The 17,093-nt window shown below is 36.6% G+C and overlaps 1 protein-coding gene across 8 annotated transcripts in view; it reads left to right on the forward strand.

Moving 5' to 3' along the window:
- Utrn (utrophin) overlaps window positions 1-17,093 on the forward strand; it is a 513,444-nt gene that overhangs the window by 309,777 nt on the left and 186,574 nt on the right. The gene's annotated exons all lie outside the window — the stretch shown is intronic.

A 17,093-nucleotide genomic window follows, 5' to 3' on the forward strand; every position in this document is an offset into this window, starting at 1 on the left:
AATGATTCCAGTTGCTTATTTATTTCATTCATAGATTGAGATGAATACTCTTTAGAAAAATGGGAAAGCTTGCTTTTAGTTTCATTATGGCACACAGAATTAGTGACAAAAAGAGTATCCCTCTTTCAGGGAGACCACTAAGTCATCTGTTGAAATTCCTGGTGTAAACTCTCCTAGTGTCTTGTAATGTATGGAAATAGAAAATATATTCATTTTTAATGTGCCCAATTTATAACTTGCTTTGTTGGTGTTTTACAGATTTCAACCCCCCTTCACCCCTTTTAAACAATTGTTTGTGAAATTCTTTTGCTTCATTCAACAATGGTTATAGCTTCCATCTTGGGGAAGTTATTCTGCATTGGTAGTATATAGAAGGGATGATGAAAATATGCATTTAATAAACTCAGATTTTGGAGGGCAGATCAAACTAGTTATCTCAGCAGCAATAAAAGAAAACAAGTAGAATGAAGGAATTATTGAAAGACAGGAATAAAGTCTGTAGTAATTCTGATCTGGGAGAAAAGATTTCCAGTTGGGAGATGACAGCCTGCTGAATGTTTCTTGTTGGGTTTCTAAAGGTGGCAATAGTGGATGAGAAAGAAAATGGCATTGAGGGCACAGGGGACAGCTTGATTAGTGTCTTGGGAATGGGACGAAGCCAGAGTTTTGCCAAGTAATGCCTGTTAGAAGTAGCATATTGGGAAAAAAAGAATAGAAAGAACAAATTAGGTCAGATTGCAAAGGATTTTGAGCTCTTGTCAAAGACTTTAAACTTGATTCTTTCCAGGCCTGAGGAAGTTACTTTAGGTGTCTGAACATCACTGTTCTTTAGGAAAATGAATCTGACCACCATGTGCAGTGCAGGTGTGTGGCAGGTGGAGGAGGCAGGAGACCAGGCAGGAGGACATCATTACTAATTCAGCAAGAGCCATTGAACAACCAGGAATGGAAATTTTAGGAAAACATAACAAAATAGGAGTAAATTTGGGTAGTTAGAATTGGTAGAAAATAGCCACTGACATCTGGCTTAACAGGACTCTGTGAGAGACAGAGGAAGGAACTTTCCAGAATTCCAGTTTGAAAGACCAGAAAGCATGGTCAGGAGGATCATGTACATGTAGCCTCAGTAACATGAGGCTAAGGTTGGTTGGGGCTGGGCAGAGAGGCCAATGTGAAGGGGTCAGGACCACTTCTTGAATCCATTGCCATTTTGGCGGATAATCTAACTCTCCAGTGACAGATGTCCAGCAGGCAGCTGGCAATGAGGTATTAAGATGGCAGAAGAAGTGAGCTATTCAGGGGAACATTTGAGTACACAGCCCTAGGAACTTTGATTAAAAGGCTATGCTTGGGGCTGGGGGGGGTAGCTCAGTGGTGATGCACCTGCCTGGCGTGAGTGAAGCCCTGGGCTCCATCCCCAGTCCTATTGCGTGGTAGAGGCTGTGCCTGATGAGGCAGTGAGTATGGAGATTTTTGGGCAGTAAAACCAAATGCCATGAATATATTGAGGGAGTAATGGGGTGAGAGATTTCTTTTTTTAGGAAAGCAAGACAACTGAATGTGCTTCTACTCCAAGGGAAGCCTCAGTGGAGAGGGCAAGCTGGATGATTTAAGAAAAAAAAAAAAAAAAAGAACAGTTCTCAATTTCACTTCAATTTCCACAGCATTGGATGAAATTGAAATTTAGGGGCTCTGATGACGATCAGCCACATCAATGTTTATAGCAGCTCAACTCACAATAGTTAAACTATGGAACCAACCTAGCTACCCTTCAACAGATGAATGGATTAAAAAATGTGGTATGTGTGTATGATAGAATATTACTCAGACTTAAAGAAGAATGAAATTATAGCATTTGCTGGTAAATGGATGGAGCTGTAGAATATCATGCTAAGTGAAATAAGCCAATCCCATATAACCAAAGGCTGAATGTTTTCTCTGATATATGGATGCTAATTCGCAATTAGAGGCTGGGGGACACTAGGGAAGAATAGAGTAACTTTAGAATAGGTAGAGGGGAGTGGTTATAGGGGTAGGAAGGATAATAGAATGAATCAGACATTATTACCCTATGTACATATATAACTATATGACTGGTGTGATTCTATATCATATACAACTAGAGGAATGAGAAATTATACTTCATTATATATGATGTGTCAAAGTGTATTCTACTGTCATGTATAACTAATTAAAACAAAAAATTAAAAAATAATAAAAAATAATAATTTCATTTCTAGATAAACATATAATAAAATTGCTATACAATATCAGATCAGCAACAGAAAGTGCTCAAATTTTTAACAATGTCCTTTCAAATTGTTCTAATGAAAAAAATGGGATTTCAAATATAACATTTCCATTTTGACCAAAATTAAAAACAATTGAAATCCTTAAAAAATTTTTTTGAATTATTGGATTGGCCATAAAGTCCCTAATGAAAATATGAAGGTTTGTACCCAGTAAGACTACATACCTGGAAGAAATGATGGAATGCCTCCTAAAAGAAAACCAGTGGATAACTGAGGTTGGAGCACATAAGCAAAGTGAGTACAGGAAGTTCTGCAGCCAGTGCAGAGCAGCCACAGTGAGCTTCCATGATGCTAGGTCGATGGTGAGTTAATTAATACTGAGTAGATTTCTTAGGAAAAAAAAACTGTCTTCCATCTTCATCAAATATTTCAGATATCCCTACCAGCTGCCGGGCATATGAAAAGTTACATAATTATTTCATTTGGCATTGGATTTTAATGATTTATACTTCGTATGCAACATTTGATAGGATGATCTATTTGTGAGGTTTTTATTTTTATATTTGATTCCTGTGACTTACTGACTTTAGTAGTTATTAGAATTTACAACTTTGTTAAGAAAACACTTTATTTTAGGCTTATAGATAATACCTGATCTAAAATCACCACGTTTAGAATTCATTCAGATTTCCCAAAGGAGATTGTTGAGAAACTATGAAACTCAGATAAATAAACCTATATGCTGTTGTTCAGTTTATATATATATATATATATATATATATATATATATATATATATATATATGTAAAATAAAAACATCTATGAGCTAATTCAGCCTAAATATTTCCTCTAGTGCTCTTTAGTCCTCTCTTAGTTACCAAAATCCACCCTAAGTAGCAAGGAACAAAACACAGTGCATAACTTGACTAAGGTTATCTTCTTCTTTCTCAGCTGAACATATTTTGCCTTCCTCTTATGTGCATAGGTGACAGTGATGTTGAGAAATGTTAACTGATGCTTAATTATTTTTGAAGTGTAAACAAAATGGGAGAGTTTTTTAAAGCCTACTTTTAAAACCAAAATGAAGGGAAACATCAGTTTCTGGGTGAAAAACTTTCTGTTGTGGCTGGGGCTGGGGCTCAGTGGTAGATGCTCGCCTAGCACATGTGAGGCACTGGGGGCTCCATCTGCAGCTCCACATAAAAATAAAATAAAGGTATTGTGTCCACGTATAACTAAAAAGTAAATATTCAAAGAAAAATAACCTTTCTGTTGATGCTGGGATAAGCAGTTTTCTTTTCAGACAGTATTTTTATAATTGTATCACAGAAAATAGGGGCTGACAGTGACTAATATAGTTCATTATCAGTGCCTCAGACTTTCAAAGAGATCAAATATGGACTTGGAAAGTTATTAATTAAAAATGTGTTAGAAATAGTGAGTGCTTATTTAAAGAATTTAATGAAACCTTCAATTTATGTTTTTGAACTTATTTATTTTTTCCCCCCAAAGGTACTGGGGATCAAACCCAGGCCTCATTCCTGCTACGCAAATGCTCTACCACTGAGCTATATCCCTGGCACTTACCTTTTTAATTTGTTTACCAGGGTAAAAAATTGCTTCAATAAGTGTCTAGAAACCCTTCCTTTCACAGGGTCAGTAAAAAATAGTTTATCGTTAGTGTGACTTTCAAAAATATCTGCAGCTTTTCTTATCACAGGGTTCCACTCCACCCTCCATCAAATAAGATGTTCCTTTCCCAGATCATCAAGGAACAGCTGTATAAATTCTCTGCCATAGGTTGGACCTCGACCACCTGCAAATATGTGTTAAAGACTTGGTGCCCAAAGGGGCACTGTTGAGAGGTGGTAGAGTCTTTATGGGGTGGGGCCTGATGGGAGGTCTTTAGGTACTTGGACCATGCCCCTAAAGGAGATTGTGGGAATCTAGCCCCCTTTTGTTTCTTGGCCACGGGGTTAGCACCTTTGCTCTGCCATGCACTCCTGCTGTGATGTGTTCCTTCACTGCAGACTCAAAGTTACAGGATCAATAGATCATGGACCAGAACCTCAAAAACTACAAGCCAAATAAACTTCTTCTCTTTATAAGTTAGTTATCTCAGGCATTCTGTTATAGTAGTGGCAAGTTGACTAACATATACTCAAATGACTTTCAAACCTCAAACATGAAGCCACCTACTTCCCTGCCTTCTGCAGTTCTATTTCAATTCTACTTACTTTCAAATAGCTTCTATTATTGTAATATCTTGAAAAATCAATAGATCTGGTTGGAATGCATTTGCACATGGCCGAAAATGCCTACTGGCCACTCCCCAGTGCTGAGGTTATTACCTATTTCTGCTGTGCTTTTCTTACATATATATCATAGTGTGCATTTGGGTTATCCTCATGTCTCTTAAACATTTATGTTTGGAGCCTCTACTTTATATTTTATGCTTGTGTAGATTATTAAAGAAATAGTTTTGATCTCCACAAACAACACTGACCTGGCTTCATGCCCCTTTAGGAGTCTTGTGTCCACTCTGTGGATATGTGTGTGGGGTGTGCAGGCAGAGTAGGAGGGTAAATAGAGGCGGCATGGATCTGGGGTCAGTTTGTTTCCTTGGAGCACAGTTGGGTCCAGTTGTGCTTTGCACAGCACATCACAACTAGGAGGTCCCATTCTCATTTGAAGGGAACAATAGCTGGAATCGTAATTGACTAGTTTACTTTCTGTTTCTTCAATAGATTCAAATAAGATCCATTTTGATTTTTTTCAAAGCAGCATTTTATTTTTTAAATACTTTATTTATTTGTTTTTTATGTGGTGCTGAGGATCGAACCCTGTGCCTCACACATGCTAGGCAAGCGCTCCACCACTGAGCCACAACCACAGCCCCATTTTGAACATTGATAACCTTTATCTTTCTGTCTTTGCATTCACTGATTTTCTTTTTTTTGGTAACTCTATAAATTCACCCATTTTTTAAATGGTAAATATACAAAATATACCCCCAAAATGCAAACTACTTCATTTTAACCATACTGTTCATGGCATTAAATACATTTTGCCTGGTTGTACAACTACCACCACCATCCATTGCTAGAACCTTTTCTTCATGCCAAACAGAAACTCTGTCCCCATTAAACAACAGCTTCTGTCATGCCAGCTCCTGGTAACCACCATAGTACTCCTTATGTCTGTGAATTTGACTCCTATAATACCGCATATAAGTGGAATTATATTTGTCATTGACAACTGGCTCATTTATGACTTAGCAGAATGCCCTCAAGGTTGTAGCATGGGTCAGCATTTCTTTCCTTTTTATGGTAGAATATTAATTTATTATGTATTTTTCACATTCTGCTTATCTATGCATCTGTTGATGGATATTGGATGACTTTCACCTATTGTATTAGTGCTGCTGTGAACATTGGTGCACATGTATCTGTTTGAACCTCTGCTCTCAATACCTTGGATATATATATATATATATATATATATATATATATATATATATATATACCTGACTCCTTTTCTTTTGGTACTAGGAATAGAACCCAAGGTTTCATACATGCTAGGCAGCTGTTCCACCACAGAAGCACATTCCCAGCCCAAACATGTTTTTTTTTTTTTTTAAGTTGTAAATGGACACAATACCTTTATTTTATTTGTTTACTTATATGTGATGCTGAGGATCAAACCCAGGGCCTCACATGTGCTAGGCAAGTGGTCTACCACTGAGCCAAAACCCAGTCCTCCACACATGATTTTTAATCAGATATTTTATTCATCTCTCATACCTCATGCCCTAGCATACACTTATTTTAAAATCGAATTCACATTGGTTATAACAATGGTTATTCCATTGGTAACTTTCTCATTATGGTGCTCCTGGGAGGAAAGTGATACCCTGCCCCCGTTTTTTGGTGCTGAGCATTGAACCCAGGGCTTTACACATGCTAAACCCATATTCCACTGCTTTGAACTATGTGCAGAACTTCAGTGCCTTTAACTTCTATCTGAGCTGGTAATCTCAGTTTACTTAAGAGGCTGAGGGAGGAGGATCTCAAGTTTGAGGTCAGCCCATGCAACTTAGTGAGACCCTGTCTCAAAATAAAACATAAAAAGTTCAGTGGTGGAGTACCATGGCTTTAACCCCCAATACCACAAAAACCAAACCACCACAACAATAAACCCTAAAAAGCTTCTGCCTGAAATTATTAGAGTCTATTCTAGAGTTTTACCAAAGCTCTGCTGTTTAGGATCTCTGCTGAGCTGCTTACAAATGTTAGAACCTCCAACATTTGGGGGTGGGATGTGGCACAGTGGTAGAACACTAGCATGGCATGTGCATGAGACCCTGGGGAAGTACTGGGGAAGGGGGAACTTCTAGTATTTTTAGCTTTTCCTTTACTTTTCCCCTAATAGATAGGCTTTAGCTAAAGCTCATCATCCTTAGTTCCTCACTGAACTGGCTTTCCTGGCTTAACAGATCATTATCTATATTGAATGATCTAAATAGAGTGCATAGAAACATTCTGTGATTTCATTTGGTATGTCAGGATTAAATGTTCTTACTTTATAATGAATCTCAGTTTCCACTCAAGATTCCCCAAGGCTGGGGGTTGTGGATTGAGGATTTACAATCCCCATCTTTTTGAGGTGCCTCTGATATTGTAAAGAGCAGTAGTCTGCCCTGGGAGGTGGGAGGTTCTGGGGCTGACAATTGGTTTAACTACTTCGGGTAGTTAAAAATATCCTGTGGGAACAGTTTACCTATCAAATATCATAAATCTTTGGGCTATAGAAATAAGACACCGCAGCTGTTAAAATTGATTCACATTTCTATGTATAGAAAATTGGTTATTCCATTGGTAACTTTATCAAATTTTCTTTTACTTCAAGCTTGGCCAAATAGCAGGTACCACTTACCCCCATTTTTGAAGATTTTTCCATTTGACCACGAGATACAAATTTTCTTCATTGCTTACCTTCAATTTTAATATTATGTATATCAGAGCAAAACTTGAACATATTTTCTTATTTATTTACTCATTTATTTGTTAAAAGGTGCTCTATATATTAAGTTAAAAGGGAAAGAGAGTACATGTAGTAAAAATACCTGTACTGAGTATTGACTGATTCTTCTCCCAGAGGACAGCCACTAATGCCAGTTTCGGTGTGTTCTTCCAAAATTTCGTGCTATATTGCTCTTCATTGTAAAGTACAGCATGCATACAGAACAGTACATCATAATCAAAGCAATCTTTCAAAAAAGAATTCTTGCTGGTTCCTAAAAGCTATATGTTCCTCCTTTCTTGTATCCTGTTCCCTCTCTCAAAAAATAATCACTGTTCTGAGTCTTGTGGTAGCCATCCTGGGTCTAGCAAGGAGGCTGGGGCACTGTATCACAAATGCCCTTGTTTCTTAACAATGTTTAAGTGTAGAGACCAATTCTCTGGAGCAAAGGTGAATTGGTCATGGGTTTTTGAACTCTGGTGTAGATGGTTCTTTGTTAATCATGGTGCTCTGCCTCTGAGCTGAAACTTTGTATGTACTTTAGCCATAACACAATTTAGTTATCCAAAAGATCATTCCACCTGTACGAGTACTTTAAAACTTAATATATTCATGTCATTTCAGGCATATTGCACACCTGCTAATGTAGAATGGGTATTTGGAATAATGGAAAAGAGTTTTTAACATTTTAGAGCATTTGTAATTGGCATTCAGATTGGGAGTTACTAAATTTATATATGATGGAAAGGATTAACATCTAAAAAAGAATGGTTAGCCTTGTTAATTTTCATGATTTGTAGAGTATTTGATATAAAACAGGCTTATTTTAAAATATTTATTGAATAGAACTGAGCCTTTTGTCATATGCCTTTTTATGTTATTCTGCAGCCACTGATGCCTTCTCTCTTTGTTGGCCTACAGATTTGGCTCAGGTTCAGTGTTTACCTCTTCATATGTTTTGGGTTGCAGTTGTCCCCCCTTCTTGTCCCTCACTCAGGTCCTTGCCTTTCAATATAAGCATCCCAAGTTTCTCAGGTTTCTTTTGATCTGTATGAGGGGGAAAAAAAGAAGGGGAGTTTTCATTCTGTTTCTTCTCCCTTTCCTTCCGTATCCTTTCCTTTTTCCATGTGGTTACATAGAGGTGACAGTGTCTGGCCTTAGATGAGACAAAGCAGAGCTGTCAAATCAGCTGTGGTGCAAACGTCCTTCTCAGTTGTCTGTAGCTGAACCTAAAAGAAAGGAAGGTTGCAATGGGAAGAAGGAGCAGGGTGGAACGGAGAGCTTGGAACCTGGCCTGGAAAATTGTGGTAATACAACAGGTACCTTGAGAGAGGTGCTTGCATGATTTCCAGGTGACCTAGAATATTCTCTTTCATTCCTGCAGGTCAATTTCCTTTATTTGCCTCTTTTCTCATTTCTTGTTTAGGAGGGATTTTGGCCTCTATCTTCTTTTTCCATTTATTAAAAAAAAAAAAAAAAAAAAAAAGCCTCTCTCTTTTTTTTCCCTCCAGTTGGCATCGAGAAGACAATAATGTCTTATGTTTTACTGTGGCATAACACTAATGCTCTGGAAAGGGAGAAAAAGAAGGAGAATCAATTGGAAGGACTGGAGGCTGCATTTTCCATGATGAAGTAATTCTGACCTTTTCTGAGAAATCAGGAAGGACTGACACTCCCACTCATTAGTGCAGGTGCAAAGTCCTTCAGACACCTTCACTTCTGAGAGACCTTGGCAAGTTCCAGGGCACATCGAAAAGTGAAAAAAGACTCCTAAAGCTTTCCGAGTTCCCTCTGGACCATCTGTTTTTTTAGAGTACCTTGAGAGAATCAAAGCTGAAGTGAGAAAACTCGATTTATCCTTAACTCAGTCCTAGTTAAAAACAGCTGAAGACTCTATTGCTCTGAATGATCAGAAAATTAATCTTTTTTTCCTTCTGTCCACATTTTTATTAGTGCATTATCATAATTGTACATATTTGTGGATTTGTTGTTATGAATTTGTACATGCGTACAATAAAACCATATGGCCGACAGCTCTCCCCAGCACTTACCCCTCCCTCTGCTTCTTCTACTCCCCCCACCCCCACCCCTGTCCCTTTCCTCTTCTGATCTCCCTGGGATTTTCATGAGATCTCTGTACCCACCCCCTGCTCATTTTTCCTTTTTCCTCTGTAGCTTCCACATATGAGAGAAAACATACAAACCTTGACCTTCTGAGTTTGGCTTATTTCACTTTAAGGTAATGGTCTCATTTTCATCCATTTTCCTGGAAATGACATGATTTCATTTTTCTTTATGGCTGAATGAAACTTCATTTTGTGTCTATAACACATTTTCTTTATCCATTCATCTGTTGATGATCACCTAAATGGGTTCCATAGATTGGTTATTTTGAATTGTGCTGCTATGTACATGAGATTGCATGTGTGACTATAGTATGATGACTTTAATTCTTTAGGATAAATACCAAGGAATAGTAGAGGTAGATCATATGGTTCCACGCCTATTCTTTTGAGGAACCTCCCTACTGATTTCCATAGTGGTTGTACTAATTTACAATCCTATCAAGGGTGTAAAATGTTTATTTTTCTCCATGTCCTCTTCAGCAATTATTATTATCTATATTCTTCATGGCTACCATATTAACTGAGTGAGATGAAATTTCAGTATGGTGTTGATTTACATTTCCCTAATTGCTTATGATGTTGAACATTTTTTCATGTTTTTTTTTTTTGTTATTTGTATTTCTTCTTAGAAATATCTGTATGATTCATTTGCCCATCTATTAATTGGGTTATTTGATAACCAAAATATCAAATATCAAAATATCAAAACTTTACACCAAAGTTTGAGTTCTCTATATATTCTAGATATTATTCGTGTCAGATGATTAGCCTGCAAAGACTTTCACCTTTTCTGTAGGTTCTCTCTTCACATTTCTAATTGTTTCCTTTGCTGTGTAGAATCTTTTTAATTTGGTGCCATCCCCATTTATTAACTCTTGGCATTATTTCCTGAGCTTTAAGGATCCTATTGAGAAAGTTTTTCCCTGTGACTATATGTTAGAGTGTTGACCCCACATTTTCTTCTAGGAAATTCCTAAGTCTTTGATCCATTTTTTGTTGATTTTTGTGCAGGGTGAGAGATGACAATCTATTTTCATTCTTCTACATATGGATAGCCAGTTTTCCTAGCACCATTTGTTAAAAAGGCTGTCTTTTCTCCAATGTATGTTTTTGGCATCTTTGTCAAGGATCAGATGAGTTCAGATATGTGGGTTTGCTTCTGTGTCTTCTGTTCTGTGCCATTGGGCTATGTGTCTGTTTTTATTCCAGTACCGTGGAGTTTTTGTTACTGTAGCTCTGTAGAATAATTTGAAGTCAGGTATTGTGATGTCTCTAGCATTGCTCTTTTTCCTTAGGATAGCTTTGGCTATTCTAGGTCATTTATTCTTCTAAATGAATTTTAGGACTGTTTTTTTTTTTCTTTCTAGCTCTATGAAGAATGTCATTGGTATTTTAATGGGGATTGCATTGAATCTGTATATTGCTTTTTGTTAGTCTGTCTATTTTAACATTTACTTCTGCCTGTCTATGAACATAGGCGATCTTTCCATCTTCTGAGGTCTTCAATTTCTTTCTTCAATGTTCTATAGTTTTTATTGTAGAGGTCTTTCACCTCTTTGGTTCCATTTATTCCTAGGATTTTCTTTTGTTGTTGTTGTTGAGGCTCTTGTGAATGGAATTGTTTTCCTGATTTCTTTTTCAGCAGATTCACTGTTGCTATACAGGAAAGTTATTGATTTTTGTATGTTGATTTTGTAACCTGCTGCTTTGCTGAAATTTGTTTATCAGCTCTAACAGTCTTCTGGGTAGAGTTTTTTTGAATCTCCCCTTTTAAAAAAACATTTGGCTTTTTGGTTATTTATATTGTGTGTATTCTGTACCATCACCGTGTACTACCTGTTAAATAAATATTTCCTAGAATTGGGGACGTAGCTCATTGGTAGAGCCCTTGCCTAGTCCCTTATTCCATTTCTAGCACTTCAAAAGAAAAAAGGAAATCTTTTCCAAACAGAATGAACCTGAAAAGGAAACCAAGAGCTGAGAAGCATTGATGAATATAGAGTCTCAGTGGAAGGGGCTATCTCCCCACATAGAAGATCCAGAAAGTAATAGAAACTTCTGGACAGATTGAGGTGCAGTCTTTTTCTTAACTTTCTTAATTTATCCCCAGAAATTCCATAAATATGAGAAGTGAGGTGGTAGTAGTCATGACTCCTCTGTTCGGAGACCTCTATGTGATCTTCGTTCACAGGACAGATGTACAGTTTTGTGAAACACTGTCTTCAGCATTGAGACCCCCAAATCCCTTGGCTGAGAGCTGCCAAGTCTTATTTATTTTTATCTCATTTTAATAATAAGAGCATACCCATGACTAGTTTTCACAAATGTTTTAGATACTGTGTAAGGTATTTTTAATTTTGTATCGTGAACTTTAAAAAAAGAAACATTTTTTTAAACCATCATTATGTAGCATAATTTAGTACTTTGCCGGTGCTTTATTTTGTATTTGCAAAACCACATTTAACAAGATAAATCAAAAGTGTGTGTATATGTATGTGTGTGTTAAAGTTCTTTTACTTATTCTGGGTAGTGTATTTCTTAAGAAATTTGATTTGCCTATATGACACACATATGCGTGTGCATCTGTATGCACCTGTATTTGCGTGCATATAACCTGCTGCTTTGTCTCCATGTGGTCACAAATATTTTTTTCCTCAGCAGTGCAGCATTGAATCACCTTTTGTTTTGTAATGAGCACATTATCTCAGTGAGCACATCCCTTTATTTCAGATAGTCACAAGTTTTGCCATCAAAATGAAAAGCAGTGTGTATACCCTTTAATGGGCTGTATTAGACCAATGTTCTTTTGAATCCTATTTGAAGAACTGACAAGATATTTTTAGTGATCTGTTCGAATAGTTTTCATTCCTTTTTTCCCTTTGGTATGATGAATTCTTTTGAAATGGTTTTAGTCAGCCCCAGAACACTGAAAATACTTGAAAAAAAACCAAAACAAAACATTCTTTTGCAATTTTTCAGGAAATGTCTCATTGGTACCTGTTTTATATCTCAAGCATTGTTTGTGTCCTGTTTCTTATGCACTGGAAAGTTCTCAAGGTAGATGGCAGAGGAGGCTCCTGTGTGCTGATAGACATTCCACAGCCTCGGGCAGCAAAGAAGGGCAGCCTGGCGGTGGGGACACGTTGTCCCAGGGAACACCCATTGTTCAGCCATGTTGAGGCCACTCTAGGGTCATGCTGTAGAAGCATAGTGTCCAAGCAGGGGGGTGAAGCATAATGAGGACAAATCTAGGAATGGGTTGTGTGGTCATGCCCCTTCCCAGTGATCAAGAATCAGAGATTAGGGCCTGGTGAATAGGCCCTGAAGCTTGAGTTTGGAAAATCACAAAGTTGGAGCACGCAGGAGTATCATGGACTGATGGCACTTGGGTGGAGAAGCCCTGTCATCCCTTGGGCCTCTTCAGGTGGGCTGTCACTTTGTGTCCTTCCTGGTTAGAGTTGCTGTGTGGGTGACAAGTTGAAGACCTTTCAGTAATCCTCCACAGAAGTGTAGTTGGCAGTGTTGGCTCAGGAATAGGGTTTGTGGTAAAGATCATGGCAGGAAGATCAACAAAGATGGTGGAAGAACATCTTGCTTTTTTACTTAAGAGCTTTTATTGAGACATAATTCACATTCCGTATAACATAACCATTTGAACTGTGCAATTAAATGGCATTTGGTATAGTTGGCCTTGTATATTGATAGCCTCTGTATCTGTGCATTCAACCAACCACAGATGGAAAATATTCAGGGGAAAAACCATATCTATACTGAACATGTACAGACTTCTTTGTTCTGTTGTCATTCCCTAAACAATACAGTAAACAACTAGTTACATAGCATTTACATCATATTAAGCATTATAAGTAATCCAGAGATGATTTAAAGATATACACAAGGATGTATATAGGTTATATTAAAATATTACACCATTTTACATAAGGGACTTGAACATCTGTGGGTTTTAGTGTGGCCTGAGACCAAGACCCCAACAAATATCATTGTACATCCACAGAATGGTACACAATCACCTCAGCCTATTTTAGAACATTCTCATCACCCTCAAAATAAAATAAACCCCAAACCCTCTCTTCATTATCTCCCAATTCCCAAATTCCATAAGAAAGTGTCAATTTAATTTCTGTTTTTCTATAGATTTGCCATTCTGGATATTTCATAAAAGTATAATTATACAATTTGTGGTCCTTCGTGACTGGCTTTCTTTACTTAACATCATGTTTTCAAGGTTTGTCCATATTGTAGCTTATGTTGCTATTTCCTGTCTCTTTATTGATGGATAATATCCCACCATATGAACAGAGCACATTTTATTTATCCATTCACCAGTTGATGACATTTCAGTTGTTTCTACTTTTTGGTGATTTTAAATAATCCTGCTGTGAACATCATGCATGAGTTATTATGTGAGTTTCTCATTTCTCTGGGGTGTCTCATCTAGGGTAGAATTGCTAAGTCTGTTAATAGACTTTTTTTTTTTTTTTTTTAGTGCTGAGGGTCTGACCCAGGGTCTTTGTCCTTGTCAGGCAAATGCTCTACTACTAAGCTTCATGTTCAGTCCTGTTAATGTGTTTTTAAACTTTTGTATATATTTGGAAACTCTGTCACTTTGTGTGAAATGTTTTTTTAAATACAATTAACAATCTAAAATTCCTAACTATTTATAGTTGCCTTTACAAAACGTTTTACGTTTTCCTTTTGTTACAGGAATATTTTCTGAACTGATAGACCTCCCACTAAAAGCAATTAGCTCTTTATTTAAAGCTCAAATTATTGAAATGTAAAAGCCTAACTCTCAATTTCTTTGGCTTGTGACCCCTTAGACAAGTATTTTGTTATTTTTTTTTTCTTTTAAGAACATGATACTTTTGATACCACATCTGGGTGTTATTTTATAATTTATATGTATAAATTTTAAGTACAATATAAGTTATGAGCCAGGTATTGTGGCATATGCCTGTAATCTCAGTGACTTGGAAGGCTGAGGCAGGAGGATCACAAGTTCAAGGCCAGCCTTAGCGATTTAGCAAGAACCTATCTCAAAGTGAAAAATGAAAAGTCCTGGGGGTGTAGCTCAGTGGTAAACAACCCAGGATTCATTGCCCAGTACTGTGTTTTTTTTTAAAAAAAAAGGAAAGAAGATAAATCATAATATAATAATAACATTGATTATACTTACATGTATGTTGTAATTTGCTAATAAATGGTTCTCTTCCATCGAAGTGCATGCTCTCATGATTTGCATTGTGACTTTATTTGCTTGTTATGAGATTGATAGTTGTTTTTGTTTGTTTACTATACTAGATATCAAACCCAGAGCTTCCTGTGCACATGCTAGGCAAGCACTCGACCACTGAACTATGTTCTCATTGCTATTTATTTATTTAGGTACCTGTGATTAAACACAGGGGTTCTGAACCACTGAGCTATTTTCTCATCCCTTCCTATTTTTTTTTTTTTTTTATTTTGGGACAGAGTCTCACTAAGTTGCTGAGGCTAGCCTTCAACTTACCATCCTCCTGCCTCAGCCTCATGATGGTGCCTGGCTGAGAATAATAGTTTTTAACTGGATTCTCCAAGGCGAAGATAATGAATAAGATAGATCCAGCAACAGAGTGTTCTTTTCTTCCTGTTTCTAGGTGTTTTCATAGTCATTTTTATAGCTTTACTCCAGTGCTATAGCATGGGATTGGTACAGAATTTATGTATTTGGATTTTTATTTGCTTGTGAATCATCTTGAAAATATTTCTTCCTTGCTTTTTATTTTTTTCTTCTATTTCTCTCTTGATCTTTCTCTTTCATTTTTGCTCTCCCTGGTCTTGTGAAAGAACATGGATGGATTTTCTGTTTGAGTCCAAACTATAACAGAGTAACATTAAATTTTAGGTGGTAGCTGTTTTGTGATGGTGTGGCTGAAATCATGCTTTTTATGTTCACTGTTTTATCATGTTCAAAATCTAATGTGATTATTTGGTTCTGAAATTATACTACTTTCTTTCCTTTTTATTATTTCTTTTTAGTTATACATAAAATAGGATTCATTTTGACATAATTATTAAAGCATGGAATATAATTTGTTCTAATTCATTTCCAGTACTTGCTCTTTGCCTCCCCTCCCCTCCCCTCCCCCACTTCCTTCCCTCTATCTACTGATCGTCCTGCTATTTACTCATAGGGTTTTTTTGTGTGTGTGTCTTATGGATTATATTAGATTTTTACATAGTAAAATGATGCATATTTCTTGGAAGTATAAATGTAGTAGAATGTAAATGTAATAAAGTGAAATGTCTGAATGCTGGCAAGGTTATAGGGGAAAAAGAAACACTTTCACACTATTTGTGGGATTGTACATTTGTATAACCACCATAGAAATTGGAATGGAGCTTCCTCAGAAAACTAGGGATGGAACCTCCATAAGACCCAGCTATACCACTTCTTAGTATTTATCCAAAAGATTTAAAGCCAGAATACTATAGTGATGCATACATACATGTTTAGACCAGTGTAATTCATAGTAGATAAATTATGGAAGCAGGCTATGTGTCCATCAACAGGTAAATGGATAAAGAAAATGAGACACACACACACACACACACACACACACACAGAGTGGAGTTTTATTCAGCCATGAAAAAGAGTGAAGTTAATGTTATTTGTAGGAAAATGGTTGGAACTTGAGAGCATTATGTTAACTGAAATAAACTAGATTCAGAAAGAGAATTGTCATACATTTTATCTTAGTTGTGGAAACTAGAGAGAAAAAAGGGGGTAGAATCCCATTAAAATAGAAGGTAGACCAGTAAAATGGAGGAAGGGGACCTGGTGGAGAGAGGAGGGGAGGAAATAGGGAGGGACTGGGGAATGGACTATTATGTTAAGTCATAATGCAGAAACAAAAATAATTTTTTTCACAATGCAAACCAAAAAGGGAAATGAAAATTAAAAAAAAAAAAAAAAAACAGAAGAAAGATAGGAAGAAAGAAAGAAACATCTTCTGCTTTGTGACTTTTCATCTCCCAGCTACCACATTCAGAATCACCACTGTTTCCTATCTGGCCTTCCAGAAATTTTTAATATACTTTTAAGCATTCATAGTCACATACTTAAAAATAATAGTGTTATTCTGTACATTACATATGCTTCAACATCTTGCCTCTTTCCCTGCACTGACATTGTATAATGGGATAACCAATTTCATCTTTTCTATTTGCTTTGGCAGCCAGGGAGCCCTGAACCTATGCACCAGAGCTCCGAGCTCATTACAGCTGTCGGCTTTAGCCCCAACTTTCTGATTTAATTTTTCACTCATTTTCTTAACAATTTGTCTTAAAATATTTAAAAAATTTTATTGTGACTTCTTTATGTGAGACATTTAAATCCTTTTAGTTTATAGGATTAAACAATTACAGCTAATAGAAGAGATGTGTTTGCATCAAACACTGTTATGTGTTTGTATAATTTTTAGCACTTTTGTAGCTCTGGAAATTAGCAATATTTAGCAAATTGCTTTTTCAACTTGGTAGTTGTTAACTGAAGTACTCCAAAAGGTAAATGTAGTTCACATACATGGAAAATACTTTTATCTTTTAATGAAAGCAAGCAAACTAAAAACCACTATTAACTTTCTAGTTGGAACATTTTAAGCAATTTTGAAATACAGGGAAGTTTTCTATA

The sequence above is a fragment of the Marmota monax genome, unplaced genomic scaffold (genome assembly GCF_021218885.2).
Source record: "Marmota monax isolate L192 unplaced genomic scaffold, Marmota_monax_Labrador192_F-V1.1 WCK01_AAM20220418_F8-fsc00030, whole genome shotgun sequence".
In the NCBI taxonomy this organism is placed as follows: Eukaryota; Metazoa; Chordata; class Mammalia; order Rodentia; family Sciuridae; genus Marmota; species Marmota monax.